General features: G+C 36.2%; 1 protein-coding gene and 1 non-coding gene across 2 annotated transcripts in view; one reads left to right on the top strand and one right to left on the bottom strand.

The window, feature by feature from the left end:
* EPHA6 (EPH receptor A6) overlaps positions 1-25,959 on the bottom strand; it is a 924,354-nt gene that overhangs the window by 364,763 nt on the left and 533,632 nt on the right. The window lies entirely within an intron of this gene.
* Positions 15,079-15,185, top strand: LOC122687647. Its single transcript, XR_006339212.1, has one exon. It is a non-coding gene; the product is annotated as a U6 spliceosomal RNA (small nuclear RNA).

Here is a 25,959-nt window from a genome sequence, read left to right as displayed (position 1 = left end):
TGAAGAAACTGATTCTCTATGATCAAGATGAAATTTTTTTTAGTTTCTAAGAGAGACTCAAGTATTAAATGTGGTAATTTACTTTCCAAAGTTGTCTTTGTATCTTAAGGATAAACTACTTTCTTAAATTTGTGAGAATGACAAGTTTGGTTCTCATAAGGAATTAAGTGCTTTAGAAACTATATTTGAAACTCTTTCCAGCTGCTTAATGACAGTATTATTGCTGTACAAAGATATTTTCTTAAAATGAGTGATAATTATAGAAATTGCTAAGAAATAGAAGAGTTTGTGCCATAAGCTAAAATAGAAATATATAAAATGGTAAATAAGAAAATGTTCTGACAATTCACTATGTATATTGCATCATATTCACTACTAATAAACTACCATTAGTCAATTAATGGTATTAATTCCTGCTGAAAAATGCATTAATGTTCTTGGAATTATAGTATAATAATGGATTAAATGGTGCTTTATGGAAAAACTAAAACTTTAATGTGAATAATACAAATAGAAGTTGACTAAAGTATATAAAAGTATATCAATTCATTACTAGTTTTGAAAATGTTCTTTTCATGTATACAATGTTATGGTTAATTTTCAGTTTAATGTACAATATCACAAAGCAGTATTACCAGTGTATTATATTTTGTCTTATAGTTATTTAACACTCAAGTTCAAATGATACAATCCTTACAAAACCTATAAGAAATTCAATTATGCCAACAGCATTTTAGAATGACTATTGGTTAAAATATAGGTACCATCTTTCCTATTTCCAGCTCTTCAATGGTTATTTAATTGTACAGACAACATCACCTAAATTATATGAATCCTCTTCTATACTTTTATAAAATAGAAAATTAAGAGAATCTTTTCTCTAACTACATTGATTCTTCACTTATAAATGGACTTCAAGGTCTACGATCTATATAAAATCTAAAATCTCTTCACTTTTGCACATCCCTTTCATATGTAAACATCTATGTTTCAAACAGTTGCTAAATATACATAATACTAGATAATTCTATTTTAAACCAATATTCTAAATCCTACTGTAAATTTTAAAATAGTTTCCATAATTTTTACTTTAATGTCTAATATTCAATTGTGTTGCTACTTTATCAAGTCATTCCTCTAATGTTGGATGTTGAGGTTTAAAATATTGTTTTGTCAGAATTCTGACATTTTATGTACAAACATTCTATGCATAAATTTTGATTTTGTTAAAATTATTTTAGAGAGAAAATTGCTTTATATAACTTGGATTTTGTGTCATACTATTATTACCATAGCGCTTTTGAAAAAAGTTCTATCAATATTACTAATCGTACATTTTAAACACTTAATGAGTTTGAAAGCAGAGCATGTAGAAAAGAATTTATAGGTCAATATACCTCAAATGCTGCATTTTATGCTTTCAGAGAAGAACAACATTACACATAATTTCATTTTAAATAAGGTTTCAATACATGAAACCTAAAGCATTTGCTTTGAATATATCTAATGAATTTGTCTTAATAAGTCAAGTTTACATAGCATCTGAATTGGCATATTGTGAAAATTCTGCAGTACCAACTAATACAAAGCAGAAAATACGTTTATTCCTCCACATGAGAAAAACTGATTTTAGGACACAAAAGGGCAGCTATTGATCTTTACTTCTGATTCTAAAAAGTTAGAGAAGGAAAGAAATAGTCAAGGAAATAATATCTCCTGGAGTCTGTCAGATCAGAGGCTAACTGAAAGATGTGAAGACTCAAGCGATGTTTCCTGAGTAACAATTACCTATTCAGTATAGCCTTCAGCAGAATCATGTTTCTGATATACATCCTTTCTTGAGTCTTCAAAAATCTTAGCTTTGACCTTCAACATAAATGACTGATGAATAGATTACCACATTCTTGAAAATGGTTTTCATACAAAACCTTTTATTACTACATTTTTTGAATCTCAAGCAGTTTACCAAAAACTACGTAGCAAAAAGTGAAAATAAAAGTACGAAGTGAGTTAGTTCTAACAAAAGAGATCTTACTCACACTTAGAAAAGTTTCTTATGCTTATATGGAGATACCTAAAGAAACTGAATTATTCTAGTTAAGTATTTTGCTCTTAATTGAGTTAATCAATTTTTATTAAATGTTTATATTATGTATGTTATCTTATTACATTGTCATAAATCTATGGGGAAGAAATTGCTTCCATAAGATGATGACATTGAGGCTCAGAGAAGTGAGCAATTGTTTAATGATATAATGAGAAGGCCAATTTTGACATTAATGCAGAATGGCAAGAAAGAAGTGGAAAATTTAACATTTTTGCTATACTTTCTCTTAAAATTAATTCTATTCAGTATTGTAAATACCTGCTCAAAACTAGTAGAAATGAGGCACTGTTACAAGTATCCTTGTTGTCTTCGAGTTGATTATTTCTTGAAATTTTAAAATATCAAACGCTAATACTACTGTTCAGAATCATACTGTTGTTGGTCAGTTAGTCGTGTCCAACTCTTTGTGACCCCATGGACTGCAGCACATCAGGCTTCCAAATCCTTCTTTATCTCCCTGAGTTGTCACAAATTCATGTTCATTAAGTCAGTGATGCCATCCAAACATCTCATCCTCTTTTACCCCCTTCTCCTCCTGCCCTCAATCAAATTACATTGTGGATTATCACAAATATGTCTTATTTTTAGCATGTAATCAAGATTTACACCATGGGTCATGGGGTGTTTTCCTAAAGATCAAACAGTCGCTAATTCTCAGTCATCTATTGAGCATACTGGGTAAATGAAGGCTTATTTATTGGGATACGCTTACCTGCATGAGTGTGTGTGTGTGTTTAGATGAAAAAGAGAGATTGGGGCGGGGAACACTCCTATGCACATGTGTTTGTGACAGTGAAAATCTTAATAGTGAATGTTAAATAATAGAATCCCAATATAGGAACAGATCTTATAAGCAATTTAATACCTTTTATCACCAATGCAGAAAACGCTTCAATGTATTTCTGATAGCTGAGTATCCACTTCTTGCTTTAGCAGTGTAGTAGTTCACAAAGAGTATATAAAGAGCAGAGTACTTCCCAAAGTACTACATAAAGAGTATAGAGCCTCACAAAGTACTATATAAGGAGTTCCCTACTTCACAAAGCTATCCATTGTCTTTTAAAAATCTTTAATTGATAAAAAGTTCTCATCTGGAGTCATTGTTTGCTTTCTATAACTTCCACCTCGGTCCTAATGCTAGTGCTGACATTTAGTACAAATAGAACTCACTCTTTCCCTTTGCTTATCTATCAACCTCTTTTTCCTATTCCTTCTTTCTCTTCTTTCCATTCTTCTTTACTTTCTTACTTCTTTAATTTCTTCTTTACTTTAGCACTTCTCAGTTTGTCTGCTTTATGCTCTCCTTTCTGTGCTTCCCTGTGCCTCTTTCTAGAATTATTATCAACAACAGGATGAAATGTGAATTCAGAACAACAATATAATAATTAATAATACAGATTAGAAAGTAGAGCTCAGAACAGACTTTTAAGACTATATGATTTTCCTCTTTTCTTTGCTAATGAGCCAGTGGGTATATCTACAGAGCACAAGTATGTAATAGTGTTTCTTTTGAGTATGTGCAGAAGAATATACTGAATACACTATTCTTACTTGTGAAATTTTGTAAATGTGATAGCATAACTGACATTTTTGAAACCTGATAACATGCTTCAAAATATTTCTGATCTTTATCTTGTTTTGAAAATGTTTATTAAATATACTGTGCTTTAGATAGCATAATCTATCCTAATGATACCTGTTACATGTGCTTCTCTTTTCACGTGATTTTCCCTTTAATCAGTGGTAATATTTATTGTTATCTACTTCCCTGTGTAGTCAAAACCTGATTATGAACTTGAAATTTACAGATGATGCTTACATACAGCAGAACTTGTGCTTTATTTTCTTTCTAGCCTTTTTCTCTTTTCTACACCTGAGAATAAAACTGTGGTATGTTCAATCATGTGCTATCTGTGATGTGATAAATTATGGCATCCATATATTTCTACATTGTAATCCCCAGAACCTGTGAACATTCTTATCTGGTGAAGAAACTTTGCAGTTTTGATTAAATTAAGGATTCTTAGATGAGATTACTCTGGATTATCCAGGTAGGCCTAATATAATCACAGGTACACTCATAAAAAAGAGATAGGAGAAGACACCTACACAAGAGAAGGCTCTGAGTCAAGGAATGCAGAAGTTGGAAGAAGGAAGGAGGGCATCCTTCCTGGAGCCTACAGAAAGAACCAGTCCTCCTGACACCTTCACTTCAGCCCTAAGACTTATGTTGGATTTCTGACATACAGAACTGTGTTATGATAAATACAGGTTGTTTTTGAGACAATAAGTTTGTGACAATTTGTTGCAGTGCAACAATAGGAAACAAACAGTTCAATTGTTTAATCTGTGAAGACCTTAATGCATTTGAGTCAGTAGAGAAAGTGGATAAGCTTTTTAAAAATATGTTTCTAAAAAAAAATATGTTTCTAAAACAGTGATAAAAAGTCATCTATTTATATTTTGAAAATTAATCCTTTGTCAGTTGTTTCATTTGCTACTATTTTCTCCCATTCTGAGGGTTGTCTTTTCACTTTGCTTATAGTTTCCTTTGCTGTGCAAAAGCTTTTAAGCTTAATCAGGTTCCACTTGTTTACTTTTGTTTTTATTTCTGTTACTCTAGGAGGTGAGTCATAGAGGATCTTGCTTTGATTTATGTCATCGGTGTTCTGCCTATGTTTTCCTCTAAGAGTTTTATAGTTTCTGGTCTTACATTTAGGTCTTTAATCCATTTTGAGTTTACCTTTGTGTATGGTGTTAGGAAGTGTTCTAATTTCATTCTTTTACACATAGCTATCCAGTTTTCCCAGCACCAATTTTTGAAGAGGCTGTCTCTGCCCCATTGTATATTCTTGCCTCCTTTATCAAAAATAAGGTACCCAAAGGTGCATGGGTTTTTTTCTGGGCTTTATATCTTGTTCCATTGGTCTATATTAATTTTTTTGTGCAAGTACCATGAGCACTATTTACAATAGCTAGAACACGGAAGCAACCCAGATGCCCATCGACAGATAAATGGATAAAAAAGTTGTGGTACATATACACAATGGAATATTACTCAGCCATAAAAAAGAACATCTTTTTATATGTTCTAATGATGTGGATGAACCTAGAACCTAGGGATGAATCTAGAACCTAGAACCTTATACAGAGTGAAGTAAGTCAGAAAGAGAAAGATAAATATTGTACTCTAACACATATATACAGAATCTAGAAAAATGTTATTGAATAATTTATTCACAGGGCAGCAATGGAGAAAAAGACATAGAGAATAGACTTATGGACATGGGGAGAGGGGAGGAGAGGATGAGACACATGGAAAGAGTAACATGGAAACTTACATTACCATATGTAAAATAGACACCAATGGGAATTTGCTGTATGCCTCAGGAAACTCAAATAGGGCCTCTGGATCAATTTAGAGGGGTGGGATGGGGCGGAAGATGGGAGGGATTTTCAAAAGGGAGGGGTTATATGTGTACCTATGGCTAATTCATGTTGAGGTTTGACAGAAAATAAAATTCTGTAAAGCAATTGTCCTTCAATAAAAAAAAATAGATTAATAAAAAAGTCATCTATTTAATACCTAACTCATCCGATATATTACTTTCAAAAACTATTTGATCTGACCCTTTGAAAACTATTTTGGATACTCTGATCCTATAGATTTTCCTTATTTAATATACAATGTCAGGGTTCTCTTTTCTCTTAGAAAAGAATGGGATCTTCCTCTTTCTGATTGTTCTCACCTTAAGTTACAGGTGATATAGGACTAATTTTTTTTCTAGTTTTTTCTCAGAATTAATTTGTCTATTTTTAAAAAAGTATTTAGCATTGAATTTCAATTTTTCCCAGGGAAAAAAGCAACATCGTTCAACACAAAGCTTGCACAGTCCTTCTACTTCTTCCTGCCATGCCAATATGAAGTGGGCAGGTGGCTTAGCAATATGTTAGTGAAAAATATGTGGAAATATTGGCCCAAAAAACTTTCACTACCTGTGGAGGCCACGATGAAGCATCACTATTAATAATGAGTCAAAAAACACAGCACTATCAGCTCTTAAATATACAGAATAAAATCAGAAGCATCATCTTTAAATTTATTTTCTGCATAACCTGGCTTTTTTAATTTCTGTTTTATTAGCCTTGTGACTGACTAATTTAATGTGCTCACTGTTAAGTATATTGTGAGGCTGCTGTTTTCAGTAATTAACACCATATACCTCTTTTAACTACTATATCATTTCAGAAGCATTTAGGAAACTGTTTATATAACAGATGCTCTAAAATGCAGTTTATTTGAAATATAAAGGTAAAAAATATCCTCAAATTAGACCACTCTGAGATTCTGTTGACCTCATTGTTACTTGTAAAGTATCACTAAAAATATATATGTTGTATCATTATTTTTTAGGAAGTTAACATATTCTATCCCCCCAGTATCAGAAAGTTCACCTGGCCCTAGAGAAATATCAATAATTTGTCACATCTCATCTTGGTGGTTTAGTTGCTAAGGAGTGTCCGGCTCTTGTGACCCCATGGACTGTATCCCTCCAGGAATTTCTGTCCATGGAATTCTCTAGGCAAGAATACTGGAGTGGGTTACCATTTTCTTCTCTAGAGAATCTTCCTGACCCAGGGATCAAACTCAGGTCTCTTGCATTGCAGGCAGATTCTTTACTGACTTAGCTATAAGGGAAGCTGTTCTCATCTTAACTTCACATAATCTCCCAATTCATAATCTTTCACTATATTAAAATTAAGAATTGGTTTTTAGTAATAATTCTAGGCAAAAGTAGTCTCATTTAAACTGTAAAAAAACTAAACTGTAAAATAAAGAGATTTAAAATATAACATCCTACTTATATTTGAATATGATTTGTAACTTCTGGGCCTCAGTCAATTCATCAAAAATTCTGCATCATGTTCCAGGATAGGAAAAAGTCAGCCAACTTAAATATTATCATATAAGAAAAAAATTCTATTAAGATTACCAGGAAAGTCATCTACAGTAAATGATTACAATCATTTTAACATATATTGTGGAAAGCAGCTAAGTGAAAAAGCTTGCAAAAATATAAATTTTAAAATAATATAATGAATAAAGTTTTACTTTCACATTTTACTGCTACACTTAAAAAAGTTCAGACTCTTAAAAGAAATCCATACAATAGATTTCAATCAAGCTGTTTAAAAATGATGTAGACATACAGGCATGGGGAAATAAGTGTAATATTTAAAGTGACAAAAGCACTATGCAAAATGATATGCATGGTGTGATTCAAAATATTTCTAAAATAGTAAATGCCCACAAACTATGTAACTAAACTGTTAACTATTGTATGTTGCTGTGGCTGTTTAGTCGCTAAGTCATGGCTGACTCTTCCCGACCCCCTGACCTGTCATCTGCCAGGATCCTCTGTCCATAGGATTACCCGAACAAGAATACTGAAGTAGGTTGCCATGTCCTCCTCCAGGGGATCTCTCCAACCCAGGAAACTATTGTATAACTATTGATAAGTTATGTATCTATCAAGACTATTTTGGAAGATTTGTAATTGATCATGAATGAGATGGCAGCCAGCTCCTCTCCAAATCTTAATTCAGCAATATTCTTTTAAAAAAATGTAAAAATGTCATTCAGTGGTATAAACACCACAGGGATGACCCTCCTCCTGAGGGTGATGAGAACAAAGAAAAGCAAACAGATGATAACCCTGTCTGGGACACAGAATACCTGAAAGTTTCCCAAGGAACATTTTTTAAACTTACTACGACTGCAGACTATTTAAACATGAAAGATTTGCTCGATATTATACATGTAAGACTGTGGCCAGCATGATCAAGAGGAGATTCTCAAGCCTTTCAATATCAGAAATGACTTTACTGAAGAAGCAGCAGCCCAGGAAGGCAAAGAGAACCAGTGGCGAGAAGACACGTGAGATGTTACGCCTGACACTGTAACACTGAGAGGGCTTTTCCAAATACTACTTTGCTACTCTGTTTATAATTGTTAATATTAGACAAATAGACAAATGTAGCAGTGAATCAACTGTATTCGGAGGATACTGTCCTCACTGCACCTGTTATTTTAGTACTGACTCCAAACCTCTAGCTGAGTTTCTTCCAGTGTGATCAAAACTTTCTCTTTTCTTTGATCTGGATAAAACTGAACTGTGGGTTCTCTAAAAACACATACATACTCACACACACATTATATATCAACTGTAACAGCATTAAATTACTAATAGTTGTTTACCATGCTCACCTAGAAAACTAGAAGTTAACAAGAGCAAAACAGAAATAAACCTAATAATTGTCCAATAGTTTCTGATTTTTAAATTACATTGATAAATTATTATATTACCCATAATTTTAAAAAGCTGATTTAAAAAGAATATGATCTCAAAGAGTCTAAATAATCTCAGTCTTAGCTTATGTGATACTCTGAAGATGTTTTCAAAAATATAATTCAAAATTTTAATAAATTCAAAAAGTTGAAGCTAAATATGAATATATTTATAAGGTATGACTATGAAGTAACACATGTAGCTTATGGAAGAGTCATCAAATTTTAGTCTTGCTATATATTTCTGTCATCCTTGAATTTATGTGATGATACAAAATTGCAGACAAAGCTAGCTGAAAAAACCGCTGGCTTCAAAAGTATTTTAAATGAAGAAGTTTTGTGAAAATTAGTCTCAAAAGTATTATGGATTTGCTTATTAGATGTTCCAAGAAGGAAAAAGAAAAGATTCTTTTCTATGCTGTTGGACCCCTAAGGTTCTTAAACAAACCAGAAAATTTCAGTCACATTTTGGTTGTGAAACAACCCATGGATAAACTTGGGAATTTTAGAAAAGAGATTCACATATAAGGACTTCTATTCATAAGATAAAATAGCCGCGATTACCCTTTTTTCCCTTAAGACAGAACCCAGGCTTGTTTAAGACTTCTTTGATCACTGCAAACGGAATTGATTTTGATGTCTGAATTCCTAAAACATTTATTGTCTATTCCACCTGACACTAGCAATTGTCTGCCTCTATCGTAAGCTCTTGCAAGTCCTCTTTACAGAATAAATAATAATATATTGTAGCTCACTTTTCAACTTCCCATGCTTTTCACATACATTAAACCACCTTCAAAATACTGAAACTTTGTAAGTACCACTATTCTCATTTTCAAGTTGAGAAATGAGGATCAGACTGGAAACAGCTGGAAACAACAGGTTACAGAAGAGGTAGGAAGCAGACCCCAGACTGTCCCTTAGGGACCGCGTCACTGTGTCACATCTCAAGATCTAAAGGTCCCATAGGACCTGGTACAGTGCCACACAGACATGAGACACTTTGCATGTAAATATCTCCTTCATTCAGAACTTGTTTAAATCTCATTTCAAGGCTTATCAGACAATTGCCCTGGCCTCTGAGGCTTTGTTCTATATATCCCTTACGGTACCATGCGAACACTATCTAATTAATTTACATACTCCATGTATTTAACCATCATTCTATAAGAGTAGGATTAATGTAAGAAGATAATAATAACATAGAAGAAGAATAATGTGCTCAGTCATTCAGTCATTTCCAACTCTTTGGGACCCCATGGACTGTAGCTTGCCAGTCTCCTCTGATCATGGGATTCTCCAGGCAAGAACACTGGAGTCGTTTGCCAATTCCCCTAGGCTGCCATGCCATCTCCTCCAGGGAATCTTCCCAACTCAGGGGTCAAACCCATGTCTCCTGCATTTAAGGCAGATTCTTACCCACTGAACCACCTGGGAAGCCCATTATTTCACCATCTCAACTGAAAAATGTATATGGATTGAGGAATAAAACAAAGCCCAAAATATTCTGAGTTATTTGACTACTGATTTTGAGTACTCCCAGTATCAACTGCCTTTTCACTAATTCTAACCCCATTTTCATCATTCCAATACCTGTTCTAACTTCTGAACTAAGCTCTAAATTTTCCTCACCACAGTTTAACATCTTTTGATCAGTAAAAGTCTGCTGGATCCCATAGATTTTTATAGGTTGTAATGTTAAGTTCTATATAATCTAGCTGTGCAATGTTAAAAAAGCTGTTTTTGATTTTTTATTCTCTATTATTTTTTGGAAGTGAAAGTTATATTCATAATTTTATATAAGCATATATTTTCTGTAGAGAAGCAAAATTTGCAAACCTAAATGTATTTCTTTGGCTTAGGAATTAATTTAGGTTGGTTATTAATTTTTTAATAGAAGTATAGTTTATTTAAAACCAAGCAACCTGATTAAAGAATGGGCAGAAGACCTAAAAAGACTAATATTTTAGTTTCAATATTTTTATAGATTGTACTTCATTTAATGTTATTATGAAATAATGGCTATATTTCCCTCTACTATACAACATACCCTTGCTGCCTATTAATTGTATACATGGTAGTTTTAATCTCTTAATCCCATATGCTTATGTTGTCCTTCATCCCAATTCCCTCTCCCCACTGGGAACCACCAGTTTGTTCTCTGTATCCGTGAGTCAGTTTCTGTTTTTTTATCATGACTAAAATGTTGCCTGCCATATCAGGAAACAAAGGATGCTGCAGCCATCAAGTCATTACATTAAAGCTGCCCAGAAGGTGAGCCCTGAGGGAACTCAGGATGGAGACAAATGGGCTGCGGGCTGCCCACTGCCAAGCCCATCTAGCAGTCAGCTGCTGCAGCCATCCCAGCTGTGTGCCTGGAAAACTCAGGATACTGGCCCCGATAGCTGAGGTGCATGTCAAAGGAGTGGTTTCAGCGAGTCCAGACTCTTGCATCTTTCCATACATAGAAAAGTGCTAAATTCCTTTAGAAACCTGGTTTTCTTTCACTAACAGTAGTCTTTTAATGCTCTGACTACCTGATTTAGTTGCAAAAACTCCCATATATCTTGGCTTTCCCCAGTCCTCTTCTGAGCAGTCTCAACGTTATTTGAGATGCTTTTTCCTGGGCTCGAGGTCCTAAGAGTGTCTGCCAAACAAAACATAACCTCAACTTTTAGGCTGTGCTTTCCTTTTTTATTTGATCTACAGTTATACACATTCATTCATTTGTATTCTTTTTTTTTTTCCACATGTAAGTGATAACAAAGAATATTTATTTTACTCTGTCTGATCATCCCACTAGAGAGCTCAGAAATAAATCTATGTGCCTGTGGTCAATTAATCTATGACAAAGGAGCCAAGAATATACAATGAAGTAGAGAGTCTCTTCAGTAAGTGGTGCTGGGAAAGTTGGACAGCTACAAGTAAAAGAATGAGATTAGAATATTTCCTCACCCTATATATAGAAATAAACTTATAATAGATTAAAGACCTAAATGTAAGACCCGAAACAATAACAATCCCAGAAAAGAACATAAGAAGAACACTTTTTGACATAAATTGCAGCAATATTGTTCTGATCTGTCTTCTAAGGCAAAAGAAATAAAAGGAAAAATAAACAAATGGGATCTAATTTAACTTAACAGATTTTCAAGCAAAGGAAATCATTGACAAAAGGAAAAGATAACCCATTAAATAGGAGAAAATATTTGCAAATAATACCACTGATAAGGACTTAATATCCAAAATACATAAACAGCTCCTATATTTTAATATCAAAAAAACAATCTGATTAAAGAATAGGTAGTAGACCTGAAGAGGGCTTCCCAGGTGGCGCTAGTGGCAAAGAACCCATCTGCCAAAGCAGGAGACATAAGAAATGCAATCCCTGGGTCAGGAAGATCCCTCGGATGAGGGCATGGCAACCCACTCAGTATTCTTGCCTGGAGGATCTTATGGACAGAGGAGCCCACAGTCCATATGGCTGCAAAGAGCTGGACACAACTGGAGCTACTTAACACACACACACAGACGTGAATAGGCGTCCCCAGTGGCTCACCATTAAAGAAGCTGCCTGCAATGCAGGAGATGCAGTTTTGATCCCTGGAGGAGGAAATGTCAACCCACTCCAGTATTCTTGCCAGAGAAAATCCCATGGACAGAGGAGCCTGGTGGGCTATGGTCCATGGGGTTGCAGAGTCAGACAAGACTGAGTGACTGAACACAGAAAACCTGAATAGATGTTGTTCCAGAGAAGACATATCCGACTCTTTGTGACCCCATGGACTATAGTCTGTTAGGCTCCTCTGTCCATGGAATTCTCCAGGCAAGAACTGGAGTGGGTAGCCATTCCCTTCTCTAGAAAGAAGATGTATAGATAGGTAAAAGGCATGTGAAAAGATGCTCAACATCACTAATTATTAGAGAAATGCAAATCAAAACCACAGTGAGACACCACCTTATACATGTCAGAATGGCTAACATCCAAGAAAATACAAATAAATAATGGCAAGGATGTGCAGAAAAGCAAATTCCTATACACTGTTAGGGGAATGTAAATTGGTGTGGTCACTATGAAAAACAGTGTGGAGGTTTCTCAGACAATTGAAGACAGAACTGTCATGAGTGCATGTGTGTATGCTAAGTTGCTTCCATTGTGTCCACCTCTACGACCCTATGGACTGTAGTCCATCAGGCTCCTCCTTCCATGGGATTCTCCACCCAAGAATACTGGAGTGGGTTGCCATGCCCTCCTCCAGGGGATCTTCCTGACCTAGGGATCGAACCCATGTCTCTTATATCTCCTGCATTGGCAGGCAGGTTCTTTACCACTAGCACCACCTGGAAAGCCTACCATATGATCCAGCAATTCCACTCATGGGTATATTTCTGAAAAAAAAAAAAAAAAAAAAACAACAGGAAAACACTAAGTTGAAAATACACACACACAATCTTTATAGCAGCATTATTTACAATAAAGAAAACAACCCAAGTTATGGAAATCACCCAATGTCCATCACCAGATGAATGGATAAAGAAGACATGATAAAACACAGTGAATTATTACTGAGCCAGCAACATGCATGGATCTGGAGAACTTCATGATTAGTGGAAGAGGCTGATTATTTTTAAGAAACGACTCAGGAAGCCTTTCTTTTCATGTCCCTCTTAGCTGTCTAAAGAATTTATGTAAAGGTTCTGTTCTTTGAATACAGATATCACCAGAGATACCTGAAAAGAATACAGACTAGATGTGGTGGGACAAACTTATCAGGCTTGTCAAGATCCTCTTTGTGCCCCACTGTCTCTGCATGGCACAACAAACAAATGCTTTCCTGTGAATTGCCTTTTTTTCCTTTTGGAGTCCCAAATCACTACTCCAGTATATGCTTTTGTATGAATATTTAGCTGACAATGGTGTTTAAGGTGAAGGTCTCAATCATTTTTTTGGTGAGTTACTCAGATTTCCTGGGTTTTTCCTCTGCCCATGGGATTCTCCAGGAAAGAATACTGGAGTATTTCCTAGTTCATGGGATCTTCCTGACCCAGGGATTGAACCTGGGTCTCCCGCATTGCAGGCAGATTCTTTATCGCTGAACCACCAGAGAAGCCCCTCTCTCATTAATACATTTTATTAAACGTTTGTTTGATTTTTCTTGTCAGTCTTTCTCAGGTCAATTTGAATTTTAGTCAGCCAGAAGAAGGAAGAAGAAAATTTCTTCCTTACCAACAGTGTGCATGTGCGTGTGTACATGTAAATCTGTATGTGTGTGCGCACATGGGTGTATGAGTGTGTGAGAGCATGTGACTGTGTGTGTGTGTACATGAATTGCATGACTGTGAGTTTGTATGTGTCTGTGTGGGTGTGTGTGTGTGCGTGCATTTACAGAGTAAGAAAGGCAGAAGAAAGCAGTCACGCTGCTGCCCACTTGGGGGAATGTGGGATGATCCTGCCATACAGAGTCAAGAGGATGCAGGTATATCCCTACCAATTCACCATAAACAGGGCTGTAAAACTGCCTTTGTTCTCTCATTACAGAAATAATGCAATGCAACAACAGATTTATTGGCCTTGTTTCTGGTTCAAGCCGAGAGGAATAAATCTTGATTCTTCCTTGATGGAGAGAGTCTTTGCGTAGGACAAGTGTCCAGGTGTTATCACAGCTGCCTTGAAACAGTCATGGCTTCCTGAGGATATGGGTGATTTTGTTCTTATCATTGATCAAATAGCAGAGTAAATCACTTACATAAAATAACACCTGGTTGAGCTCTGTGGTTTGCTCTCCTTTTCTCTAGTTAGTAATTGTTGTTTACAAATCATGACTGCATGTAGAAAAAAGCTTGCGTTTTCTCCTATTGGCTGCTAGCTCATAATTTCTACTTCATGTTCTCACAGTAGCTTCAAAAGTATTTAGTGCATATGTTACACTTTTTCCCACTGATATTTGTGACTACTTTGTAAACAAGCCAAATGGCATTGCTCCGTATTTATTACAGAAGTTAACAGGATTGTAAAGATTGTAAAACTTAAAAATGATCTAAGTAGTATAATTCACTATCAATAATATAAATCTTAGCCACATTTTTAAATTTCTTTAAAATGCAACATGATGTGTTAAATAATTGTGTTTTTTTTCCCTAAATTCTATTTCTAGGGGAAGCAGTATGTAGATAAAACAAATTTTTGTCTACACATTTGCAAGGTGAGTTTATACAACCTAGTAGTATTTGTTTTCTTAATACTAACATAATTAATCATACAATATACATGAAAAATGCATAGAATGTAATATTAATTTTAAAAAGTAAAACTGGAATTTACCAACACATAATTTCTGAATATTCAAGTTGTATTAGGTTATTGTAAGTAAAGTGACAGGAAAACAAGGAAACAGATCTGACATTGTAATGATGGTATTTTAGTTGGTACACAATATCATGGCCTTTGCAATGGTTTAAAGCCAGCACTCTTCAATCTGGATAATGCCTAGGCTGTAAAATATTTAAGTATTTTGAGTGTTACCTTGGATATATGTACTTCTGTCCTTAATAGTTTTAGAATTATGTCATTTATTATAATTGTTTTCATGGTTTTCTGACTTTGATGTAAGAGATCAATTTTGTGCTTGCTCCAGCAGTACACACACTAAAATTGGAAGGATACAGAGAAGATTAGCATGGTCCCTTTGCAAGGATAACATGCAAATTCATGAAGCGTTCCATATTTTTGGAGTACTACTCATATTTTTGGAATATTCCTAAAAAGGAAAGAAAATGGGTCATTTGTAGTGATATAGTTGAACTTAAGACAGTCATACAGAAAAGTAAGTCAGAAGGATAAAAAACAAATGTTGCATATTAATGTGTATATATGGAACTGAGAAAAATGCTACTGATGAACCTATCTGCATGGCAGGAATAAAAACATAGATGTAGAGAAGAGACTTGTGGGCGCAGGAAGGAAAGAACAGGTGGGGTGAACCGAGAGAGTAGCACTGAGATATATATACTAGCAGGTGTAAAACATATAGCTGGTGGGAGCCTTCTGTCTAGCACAGGGAGCTCAGCTCTGTGCCTGGTGATGACCTAGAGGGGCTGAATGGGGGAAGGAGTGTGTGGCAGGCTCCAGAAGGAGGGACTATATGTATAATTATAGCTGATTCACACTGTTACACAGCAGAAACCAACACAACATTGTAACGCAGTCATGCTCCAACTAAAAAATAAATTAGAAAAAGACAAATTTCAATAATGGGAATTGTTTTTTTTTTAAACTATATATCTATTAATTTGATACATTTGTCCTTTGATTTGTATTTGTAGCTGTTCGGTTCAGGCGTCACTCAGACGTGTCCAACTCATTGCATGGACTGCAGCATGCTAGGCTTCCCTGTCCACCACCAACTCCCAGAGCATCCTCAAATTCATGTCCATTGAGTCGGTGATGCCATCCAGCCATCTCATCCTCTGTTTTCCCCTTCTTCTCCTGCCCTCAATCTCTCCCAGCATCAGGGTCTTTTCAAATTGAGTCAGTTTTTCACATCAGGTGGCCAAAGTACTGGACTTTCAGCTTCAGCATCAGTCCTTCCAATTAATATTCAGGACTGATTTCCTTTAGGATGGATTGGTTGGATCTCTTTGCTGTCTAAGCGATTCTCAAGAGTCTTCTCCAACATCACAATTCAAAAGCATCAATTCTCCGGCAGTTTTCTTTATAGTCCAACTCTCACATCCATACAGGACTACTGAAAAAACCATAGCTTTGACTAGATGGATCTTTGTTGGTAAAGTAATGTCTCTGCTTTTTAATATGCTATCTAGGTTGGTCATAGCTTATCTTCCAAAGGCAAGCATCTTTTGATTTCATGGCTGCAGTCACCATCTGTTAGTGATTTTGGAGCCCCCCAAAATGAAGTCTATCACTGTTTCCACTGTCTCCCCATCTATTTCCCATGAAGTGATGGAACCAGATGCCATGATCTTAGTTTTCTGAATGTTGAGTTCTAAGCCACTTTTCCACTCTCTTTCACTTTCATCAAAGAGGCTCTTTAGTTCTTCCTCACTTTCTGCCATAAGGCTGGTGTCATCTGCGTATCTGAAGTTACTGATATTTTCTCCCGGCAGCCTTTATTCCAGCTTGTGCTTCATCCAGCCCGGCATTTCACATGATGTACTCTGCATATAAGTTAAATAAGCAGGGTGACAATCTGCAGCCTTGACTTACTCCTTTCCTAATTTGGAACCAGTCTGTTGTTCCATGTCCAGTTCTAACTGTTGCTTCTTGACCTGCATACAGATTTCTCAAGAGGCAGGTCAGGTGGTCTGGTATTCCCATCTCTTGAAGAATTTTCCACAGTTTGTGGTAATGAAGATAGTCAAAGGCTTTGGCATAGTCAATAAAGCAGAAGTAGATGTTTTTTCTGGAACTCTCTTGCTTTTACAATGATCCAACAGATGTTGTCAATTTGACATCTGGTTCCTCTGCCTTTTCTAAATCCAGCTTGAACATCTGGAAGTTCACAGTTCATGTACCGTTGAAGCCTGGCTTGGAGAATTTTGAGCATTACGTTGTTAGTGTGTGAGATGAGTGCAATTGTGCAGTAGTTGGAGCATTCTTTGGCATTGCCTTTCTTTGGGACTGGAATGAAAACTGACCTTTTCTAATCTTTTGGCCACTGCTAAGTTTTCCAAATTTGCTGACATATTGAGTGCAGCACTTTCACAGCATCATCTTTTAGGATTTGAAATAGCTCAACTGGAATTCCATCACCTCCACTAGTTTTGTTTGTAGTGTTGTTTCCTATGGCCCACTTGACTTCACATTCCAGGATGTCTGGCTCTAGGTGAGTGGTCACACCATCGTGATTATCTGGGTAATGCAGATCTTTTTTGTATACTTCCTCTGTGTATTCTTGCCACCTCTTAATATCTTCTGCTTCTGTTAGGTCCATACCATTTCTGTCTTTTATTGTGGCCATCTTTGGCACATCTTTGTAGCTGTTAGTTGCCTAATTTTGCCTGATTCTTAAGCAAGCCAAATCTGTTTTCAAAGAAAAGTGGTCTGGCAGGCTAAAAATTAGCCCATACCATAAATCCACTGAAATATGACCTCCGCTTGCTGGAGATTTGTTTCCCAGATACCCACAGAAATGTTTTCTTGCATGCAGCTGTGCTTCAGGAAAACCTGAGTATAATTTGCTCAGATCAATTTCCTAATCTCAATTATATCTTCCCATATTTTGACTGTTCTGCTAGGTTGTGCTAGTGATAAAGAATCCACCTGCCAATCAGGAGATGCCAGAGACGCAGGTTCAGTTCCTGGGTTGGGAAGATCCTATGGAGGAGGAAATGGCAACCCACTCCAGTATTCTTGCCTGGAGAATCCCTCAGACAGAGTAGCCTGGCAGTCTATGGTCCATAGGGTCGCAAAGAGTCAGACACGACTGAAGCGACTTAGCCCTACCACTGCCCTCTACACTTTATACATGTCTTGTCCATTGGAGAATATACCCTATGATGTATCTTTCATAAACTTCTAAACTCTACTTCTCTGTTTAAAATCAAAGCCTCCTGGAAGAATTCAACTGTCATAAATCCCCTCCCTCATGAGTTCTGCAACCAGGGAGGACTGATGCCTATCACCAGAAAGAAGTTAGCACCCTAAGAAATCATCTAAACAGACATTGTCACAAAACTATATATCTGCCATCTATTTTCGTAAGGGTCCATTTATCTTTTCTAAATGTCATTTGTTTTCCTATAAGTGCTCTTTATTCCCGTCCCCTTGCCCTGTCAAGATATTAGTCCCCAGTTCTAAATGTCTCCTTGAGTCATGTTTTTCTATGAACTATGTATATACATGAATAAAAATCCATCTTTTCTGTTGATAATTTCTCCTTTGTCAATTTAATTCACAAGTCCCAGAACAATATAAAAAGAAGGTAGACAAATTTCTTTTTCTTTCCTGACAGCTTCAATGCAATGAGCGTGGGTTCAATGCTATTAATAGTAGTATAATTGTGGGTGGTACTGTTGTCTTAGATGTTTTCATGAGAGTATTTTCGAACTTCTTACCCATATAAATGTGCCATTTTGCGATAAGGTGGTATTTTTAAGGAATTAGAGGGAACTCCACCAGGGCACAGAAATCTAGGGAGTAAAAATCTGTAGATAGTGAACCTTTGAAATAAACCTGGTCTAAATGACTTTCCTCTTTTCTTTCCTTATGGTTATTCCCTTTGGGGATTTTGTTCCCATTTAGGTGTGTACTTACTGTCCTTTTTATAGACTCTTGCATATGCCTTTTTGTGAGGGGAGTACATTTAAGAATCTACAGATAGAATTATTAGGATAAAGTCAATCTTGATATGCATCTAATGTTGGAATTCTGGAAGAAAGTCTATAGCATTACAACCATATTGATAGTGACTTAGTCCAAATGTGACTTATCAAGCACTTAAGTAAACTGTCCACATAAAGTAATCAGATAAGACACCTGAATATAATCCTTAAAAATCCCTCTTGACCTTTTAAATAATGGCCTCCAAGTAAAGAGATGCCAATTTTTATGATAATGTAAGAGGTGATGCTAGATTTTGACAAGATTAAGAAACAATGGTGTTCTAAAGTCAGACTTTGTCAGCTTTTCAGAACCTATTGTGCCTATCTTTTCACTTCTGCAAATCAAATTTCCTGTCATTCTTGCCCTGGAGACTCAGTTTTTAAGTCCCAGCATATCACTGGTCATAAATCACTATTTACCAAACTAAGGACGTTGTAACTCTGGTCTGTAAGATGCTGATGGGTGTTCCATGAAGGAGATAAAATATCTTCAAATTCTAATTATATCTTTGGGAAATGTTAGATTAAACAAAGTTACTGTAAATATCAAAAAAGAGGTGATGGCACTATATTTCTCCTATTTCATATTATGTAAAATGGAAAACTTTTCCTGGCACTATGTTCATAAAATATCAGAATGTCTAGGAAACTACTTTTGGAAATAATATTAGTCTAATCTTTGGAAACATTATTATGTTGACCCTAGCTCAAGAGTTTGTATTGACTGCTGACATATTTCTGGCATAAAAACCTCAGAAAGACTGTCAAACGTCTTAAGTTTCTGGAACAAGACTGGGTTTCCTTTTCCCTGAGATACCCTAGAAGCCACTAGGAACATAAGGACACAAATGAGTAAGAATGGAGGGAGGATAAGTGGCAATGTATTGCTGGGATTGTGCACATGGACTTTGGAGTCAGGCTCCTTGGTTTTGAATCCCAGCTCTGTTACTCACTGGTCATGTGAATGTGAGCAATTTATTTAACTTCTCTGTTTTCTGTTTTTTCTTCTAAAAAGAAGAAATAATAACTTCCACCTTGAGGGTTATTGGGAGGATTAAGTATATAGTTTCATTTAAAGCATTTAAAATAACTCCTGACTCACTGCAAACATTCAAGATTACTGGCTACCGTACTATCGTGACCAAGAGCACATTGAACAAACACTGCTATTATCATAAAAGAGCCATTTCATTAATAAATCTTATAAGATTTTGCAATAGTCAACATCACAAATCCAGGAAAACCTTTCATATGCCACATGCTAAAAAAGTCATGCAGAAAACAAAATGTTTCTTCATATATGAAAGACTTGTGGCAAGTAGTTCCCAAAGGATATTTATTAAATTTGAATATCTTTGGTAAATGCTACATTGGGAATAATTTTCCAGAAAATTATATGTTTAAGATTTCAATAAATATTGAACAGGAAAAGATTTGTGTAGTTAAGTACTATTTTGGGAACACTAGATGGGGGAAAAAAGCCAAATAAGTTTTCTTATTGAAGGTATTATCAAAGCTTTGAATGTGTTATTATTCTGTTTTGTAAGTAGCAAAGAATATCATATAGCATGCACATTTCCTCAACTCAACTGACCAAGGAAACACTTTATTAAAAGTATGTCACAGGAGTAATCCTCTGTAGAAATACTTTGGGGACTGCTGATATAGAAGTAAGTCCAGGACATTGAAACTTTTATTCAAACATATATACTTTATTGGAATTTTCTAGGTCCTGTTAATTGCATGCCAGGAAACATTTAAAACTCTCATATCACCCACTGGTACTTCATTCTAGCTAAAATGCTAGAATCTAATTTTCAGGGCATGCATTTTCAATGAACAATTTCAGTAACATGAACTTGGCCTTTTGTTTTAATTCTGCAAGTTTATGTTAACCAAATAAGAGTAACGCCCTTTTTGTAATGTTTCTGGATGTGTCTAGTATATGTCAGAGAGCTTTGGCAGGAAACAGATATAATTCTCGCAACAACTCCTTCTCTGGGGACATGTGATTGTCAATGTCTCCATTAAAATCAAGTGTCACATGTCTTTCCATAAAGAGATCATTATAAAAATATTAATGAGCCCATACCTTATTCCCTACATATCTACTCACTGAAGTCCTAAATAATCTTTCAATACCATAGAATAAATTCCTGCCTCTGGGTCAGGCCATTAAGTAAACCACTGATTAAACACATTGTTGGTGTCCTATGGCCACAAAAATTAATGTAGTACTTTCTTTTGGACCAGATGATACCTTATTTGCTCAGAGGGTGTGGTGGAATGGATGGTTGTTTTAGCAAATTTTCAGACATGACTGAAATTTCAAAATTTCAGAACATGGCTCCCATTCACCTTAACTGCTACTGTTTTCTGAGTATATCTCAGTAGAAAATAATAGCACCTTCCCTCTCAGTTCAGTTCAGTTCAGTTCAGTTGCTCAGTTGTGTCTGGCTCTTTGCGATAAAAACTAAAAAGAGAGGCACAAATACCAAAATTGAATCTATATTGAATCTATAGTATATCTGGTTGAAAGTTATCCAACTTATGCTTTCTTATTTGTTTTGTTTTCATATTAAAAAATGTAGTATATCTGACTTTATTACCATCATAAAGTTCTATTTCACATAACGGAGCCGTTGACTCCTATGTATATGAACCATCAGGTGACTGATTGTATGACTAGCACAGACCACTAAAGTTATAAATGCTTTAGTTATGTGAAAGAGCACATCAATTGAATGCTACTGTGTTTGCCCAAGTCAGGGTGGATCCTAATTGCTTTGACAAATTTCCTGCTGAGAAATTGATCTTCAAAGATTTCTTAATGCCTTTTTTTAACCCATTTACTTCATTTTAAAGCTTCAAAGTCTTCCTTTCTATTAATTATCACATATACTAAATACAAAGGACAAAATGCTATGTTTTATTCATCTAAGCAGGGTATCTGAACACTAAGTTATAGCAAAGATGGGAACTCATTGAAGCAAAGGTCATTCTCTGTCAAACAAGACCATAAGAGACTTTTCTTTTAGTAGAGAACTCATGAATATTTAATCGGAGCATTTCCATGAACTTGCTGTAAAAGCTATGTTTCTTGGCATTTACTAAGGATGTCACAATCGGTTACTGTAATTTAAATCTTTTGCTGATATGCTTATCAGACTTCCATTTAAAATATGCTCATCATCCACATACTAATTCATCTAAAATAAATATTTCTAAATAGTTAGCATTCTAGACATTTACATTATGTAAAATCAAATTCTGATCTATTTAATTTGTAAATACATATTATTTTTGTCCTAATATACAACCAAGAGTCTACAGAAAAAAAAAAAGAAACAACAAACCACAATAAAACAATGAGTGAGTTAGTTCTCTTTATCTGAATGAGAACAGAATAGCTTTATAAATGCTTCTGAAGTTTAGGCCACATGCTAAGTAGTCTTTTGGGCCCCAAATGGTGACAAGATCAACAAAACAACAAAAAACAAACCACAGATAACACCCTACTGAAGTTTCTTTAATTTAAATTCTGCTGCAAAGTTTAGTCACTCAGTCATGTCCTATGGATTCTTTACCTGTGGAGCCATCAGGGAAATCCCAAAATATCCATAAGGCAGCTCAACGGATACAGTTCAGAATATATTATCTATAGCCCTTGAGGAGGAACTTAAGGTCCCTGACTTTTGTTTAATGACTAAATTATTAAATATTATTATTTGGTCTCATTTGAGCATTTTCCTTTGTTTCCGCATTTTCTCACTCTTTTAATTAAATTTATTGTTTGATTAAAGTTTTCCTACAGCCAAAAGGCACACAGAGGACATAGCAGAAGGGAGGACCACAGGGCCCTGCTCCATTTCAATTTTCACTTTTCTTTAACACTCCTCAATCTTGAAGACAGACAGGTACAGAACAAGGAAGGGAATGAAAATTTAATCATGAACTTGGCAGAGGAACTCAGTTATTCCAGTTTTTCTCAACTCTTTGTAGGAATGGGGTGATGACCTCTCTGGTGACTTCTTACTGAAGAGGGGTACAGTCCTGCATAGGTTATGGAATGCCCCGGAGTTGGAAATAAATTCAAATTCTAAGTTTAGCATCAAGATTTTACATTAGGACAATATATTTTATATTACCTCTCTGATTATTTTGCTATAGTACCTGGACAAACGTTTGAAAATTAGTGGACATATTACAATGAGGATAATAATAAAAATATATATTCTCTAAATGCAACTTTTTGTCAGGACGCATTTAACAGGAGGCTTCCTGTGTGCTGTTTTGGATCTGTCAGGAAACCTTTGGCCCTTATTAATTCCTGAATATTCAGGAATTAAGAGGAGAGGCGCGCCTTTCCCGGAGGCTGAGGAATCCAGGCATTTCCTTTGTTAGTTTCTCATTATGGTGATAAGTACCCTCTTCTCTCTTTAATAGGGATCGCCTTGTATTTTGTAAGTCTGGAATTTTTATCTTTGCTGAGAATAACTACCTTGTAAAACAGTATATATGCCCACGCCTTGTTGATTAAAACACCTTTGCTCCATCAGAGCTTTGGTCCCCGTGACTTTCTTTCTCTTCCTCTCTTTCTCTTTCTCTCTCTATTTCTGGCTGATTCCCTGGAACACAAAGCCGGCTGCAAATATTAGCCTCTTTCCTTCTTTCACTCTCTCATCATTGACTCCGGACCACCAGGTTCTGGTCCAATAAAGGACCAACAATTTTTTTCCTTAATGGTTAAAGCAGTGTACAATGTATGTTTAATAGGCCACAAACAAGTTATTTTGGTTAGTCTAAAGTTCAAATTGGGCTTCCCTGGTTGCTCAGTGGTAAAGAATCTGGCTGCAGTTTAGGAGACCTGGGTTCAGTGCTTGGGTCAGGAAGATCCCCTGGAGAAGGAAATGGCAACCCATTCCAGTATTCTTGCTGGGAAAATTCCATGGACAGAAGAACCTGGTAGGCTACCGTCCATGGCATTACAAAGAGTCAGACATGACAGAGTAATACTTCCACTGTCAAAGTTCAAATTAAATCGTATTTAAGCCAGAATGACTTCCTCATACCCCAATATGTGAACATTTCTTTCATTGCTTTCCCCTTTTAATCATAAATGTTTTTATAGTCAGCACTGATAATCAATATATTTTCCCAGCATTGCCAGAATGGCTCAGTTGCATGCTTTGCATCCATTCACATCCCTCAGTGCTAGGCCTACTTTTTGTATGTATATTGGTCTGACAGTCATCTTGAAATTAGTCATGCAGTGCTCCGATCAGCTTCACCTTGGTTGCTTTAAGTATAGTTAGTATTTCAGTTCAGGTCAGTTCAGTCGCTCAGCACACCAGGCCTCCCTGTCCATCGCCAACTCCCGGAGTTTACTCAAACTCATGTCCATTGATTTGGTGATGCCATCCAACCATCTCATCCTCTGTCGTTCCCTTCTCCTCCCACCTTCGATCCTTCCCAGCATCAGGGTCTTTTCCAATGAGTCAACTCTTCACATGAGGTGGCCAAAGTATTGGAGTTTCAGCTTCAGAATCATTCCTTCCAATGAACACCCAGGACTGATCTCCTTTAGGATGGACTGGTTGGATCTCCTTGCAGGCCAAGGGACTCTTAAGAGTCTTCTCCAACACCACAGTTCAAAAGCATCAATTTTTCAGCACTCAGCTTTCTTTATAGTCCAACTCTCACATCCATGACCACTGGAAAAACCATAGCCTTGAGTAGATGGACCTTTGTTGGCAAAGTAATGTCTCTGCTTTTTAATATGCTATCTAGGTTGGTCATAACCTTTCTTCCAAGGAGTAACTGTCTTTTAATTTCATGGCTAAAGTCACCACCTGCAGTGATTTTGGAGCCCTCCAAAATAAAATCTACCACTGTTTCCACTGTTTCCCCATCTATTTGCCATGAAGTGATGGGACCAAATGCCATGATCTTAGTTTTCTGAATGTTGAGCTTTGAGCCAACTTTTTCACTCTCCTCTTTCACTCTCATCAAGAGGCTTTTTAGTTCTTCTCCACTTTCTGCCATAAGGCTGGTGTCATCTGAATATCTGAGGTTATTGATATTTCTCCCGGCAATCTTGATTCCAGCTTGTGCTTCATCCAGCCCAGCATTTCTCATGATGTACTCTGCATATAAGTTAAATAAGCAGGGTGACAATATTCAGCCTTGACGTACTCCTTTCCTGATTTGGAACCAGACTGTTGTTCCATGTCCAGTTCTAACTGTTGCTTCCTGACCTGCATACAGATTTCTCAAGAGGCAGGTCAGGTGGTTTGGTATTCCCATCTCTTTCAGAATTATCCACAGTTTATTGTGATCCACACATTCAAAGGCTTTGGCATAGTCAATAAAGCAGAAATAGATGTTTTTCTGGAACTCGCTTGCTTTTTTGATGATCCAACAGATGTTGGCAATTTGATCTCTGGTTCCTCTGCCTTTTCTAAATCCAGCTTGAACATCTGGAAGTTCATGGTTCACATATTGTTGAAGCCTGGCTTGGAGAATTTTGAGCATTACTTTACTAGTGTGTGAGATGAGTGCAATTGTGCAGTAGTTTGTGCATTCTATTGGGTTGGCCAAAATGCTTTTCAGTAAAATGTCAAAATGTTATGCAAAAGCCCAAAGAATATTTTGGCCAACCCAATATTTAATTCCAAGATTTGTCTGTTCCCATTTCTTTGAAGTCAGCTCTCAAAATTTTGGCAGCTTATGGGGGGGTATGTCACAGCTATAGTCCAGTCATCATACAGTCAACTTTTTCCACCTGGTGGAAGTTTTAGTATTCATGTGTGCACCTGCTTAGTTGCTCAGTTGTGTCCAACTCTTGACAACCCCATGGACTGCAGCCCTTCAGGTTCCTCTGCCATGGGATTCTCCAGGCAAGAATACTTGAAAGGTTTGCCATGTCCTTCTCCAGGGGAATCTTCCTGACCCAGGGATCAAACCCGTGTCTCCTGAATTGCAGGTGGATTTTTCACCACTGAGCCATGGGGAAGCCCTTTAGTATCCATAAGACAGCTCAAAGGATAAGGCTCAAAATATTATATATAGTCCTTGAGGAGGCATTAAAGGTCCTTGGATTTGCTTAATGACTAATCTATTATTATTTGGTCTCATTTGACTATTTTCCTTTATTTCTTCA

Source organism: Cervus elaphus, chromosome 31 (assembly GCF_910594005.1).
Source record: "Cervus elaphus chromosome 31, mCerEla1.1, whole genome shotgun sequence".
Taxonomy (NCBI): Eukaryota; Metazoa; Chordata; class Mammalia; order Artiodactyla; family Cervidae; genus Cervus; species Cervus elaphus.
The sequence above is the reverse complement of the archived record's forward strand: the minus strand, read 5'-3'. Positions and strand labels throughout refer to the sequence as shown.